Source organism: Macrobrachium nipponense, chromosome 26 (assembly GCF_015104395.2).
Source record: "Macrobrachium nipponense isolate FS-2020 chromosome 26, ASM1510439v2, whole genome shotgun sequence".
In the NCBI taxonomy this organism is placed as follows: Eukaryota; Metazoa; Arthropoda; class Malacostraca; order Decapoda; family Palaemonidae; genus Macrobrachium; species Macrobrachium nipponense.
Genome location: NC_087215.1, coordinates 2,789,853 through 2,792,381, shown reverse-complemented (window position 1 = coordinate 2,792,381; position 2,529 = coordinate 2,789,853).

The following is a 2,529-nucleotide window of genomic DNA, read 5'->3' as shown; positions in this document are numbered from 1 at the left end:
TGCTCAGAGGACCACCTTCAGGTACACAATACTAGGTTTTTTTTTTTTTTTTTTTTTTTGAAGGGTTGGGGCTAATGGGGATCTGCGCCCGGCCCATGCCCCGAAAAATGACTTAGAACGTCATGATTCTCTCGTATATATGCAAGTGCCAGCTGATTTAGGGGCGCCTGTGTGCCATTTTGTAGAAGGGGGTGGGGGTGGCTGTGAAATGTTAGAGATTGCTTTTTGCCGCCAATGAAGTCTTTTAGCTCTCTCTCTCTCTCTCTCTCTCTCTCTCTCTCTCTCTCTCTCTCTCTCTCTCTCTCTCTCTCTCTCTCTCTCTCTCTCTCTCGTGTCCTCCTCCTCCTCCTCATTCATAAACAATTAAAAATTAAACACTAACAAACAAAACAAAGGCATTAATCTAACGTTATATATAACAAACAAAACAAAGGCAATAATCTAACGTTATATATATTGTTTTTTACGACCGAAAGAATAAGGAAAAACAAATAAAATTAGTTTTGTTGTACATAGACTAATTTCGCTTAGTCACCCCATAATTCCATTTTCTGCATTAAGAAAGAAAACGTTTAGAGAAAATGAGAATTTTGACAAATAAATCGTAGACATAAATAATTTTTCAATATTCTCTACAACGCAATATTCCAGAAATAAAATAACAGTAACAACAAACTTCCACTCCATTGGCATTTTAAATACACCTACACAGACCTTTAATTGGATATAAACCTTATTGCATTATGCTGTGTGTGTGTATGTGTGTACGACGCATGCGCAGATACCTACACATAAACACCATTGATACGAAGTGTTGTGTATTTCGTTATTAGAATGAAGTAAATAAATGGATAAATATATAAATAAATAGATGGATACATATATAAATAAATGGATAAAATATATCAGTAAGTAAATAAATTAGTGAATAAATTGTCGAATAAACAAATACACACACATAAATGAATAGATGAATAAAGATGAATAAATTGATAAGTAAACAAATGAACCAAACAAAAACTTCTTTCAGTTTTCTTCTGAGATTGAAAAAGAAACCCACAAATTCAATTTGTAACTTGTTTACTTCTAAGTATTTACATTAAGTTTTACTCCACACTCGAGTACTTTCAGGCCCTTCTGTGGCCCATTCTCAAGAGATGTTTGGGATGTTAGCCTGGGTCAAGGCCCCAGCAGTCTTCTGGGCCTTGACCCAGGCTAACATCCCAAACATCTCTTGAGAATGGGCCACAGAAGGCCTGAAAGTTACTCGAGTGTGGAGTAAAACTTAATGTAAATACTTAGAAGTAAACAAGTTACAAATTGAATTTGTGGGTTTCTTTTTCAAAGTAAACAAATATATATAAATAAGATATATGCCACGAAGGAGGATCTGCGAGACCTTTCGACGTTAAACGTTCTTTACTAAGCAGAAACTGACATAAATGAGGGAAAAGACAATACAAGAAGATTCGTATAACTGACAGATAGGGATTATAAAGAGATTAGTACCTAGAATCCGACACACCTGGAAGATATATATATATATATATATATATATATATATATATATATATATATATATATGAGAAATTAATAAATAGATAAAGAAATATATAAATTAATTGATTAATATATGGGTACTCATTGAAATGGTACCATAACAAGAGCAGAATTTTATTTGGTAACTAAAGCATTAATACGTTTTCTATAAATCACGTGATATTGATGACTGTTGATTGATGGCTAATTATCTGGCGTCACAATTACCAGAGTCACTGACCTCGATAATAATGAGGAGATAAGTAGGGCTTAAACCAGGGAAGAAAGTAATGTCAGGAGAAACAGAAGTAGGAACAGAATTCTGGAGCTTGGAAGTAGGAGAGAAGAAGTCCTTGAAGTGTGTACTCTTAAGAGGATTATCAATTTTCAAATAGTTAATGAGGGAAGAGGAGGCCCGACAGGTGTTACAAAACCACTCCTTTTCACACTCCCAAGGATATTACATACTTCTACATCGTTGAAGGGGGAACACGAAGCCAAAATTTATAGAACAAGCCATTCCCTTGAGCTCATAAAGAGCAGTGACCAAAATCCTACCTGTACAAAGACTTACAGAGAAAAAGAATCGTGAAAAATAAGTCCAATATCCTTTCCTAAGTAGCTGCTTATTTGACCTGATGTGACCTGACCTTTCACCTTAAATGCAGGCCCCATCTAGACACAAACACACACACACACTATCCCAAAATCCATCTGAAAACAACAACTAAGCATATTGTGGGTAGCCTGAACTAACCATTAGTTGATTGGGCAAAATCTCCTTATATCTCCTTTGAGAGAGAGAGAGAGAGAGAGATAAAGCAGCATCACGCATCACTGGCAATCTATCAAGAGGAGTTAGCATCATTCTGGAATGGCCAACACACTCACAATGTTTGTCTGCGTTCCGTCTCTATTTTCTGAATTAGTACTGCTTGCATCTTGCTTTTGCCTGCGTGTTGTTTGTCCTCGAAGTGTTCATAAATAAAA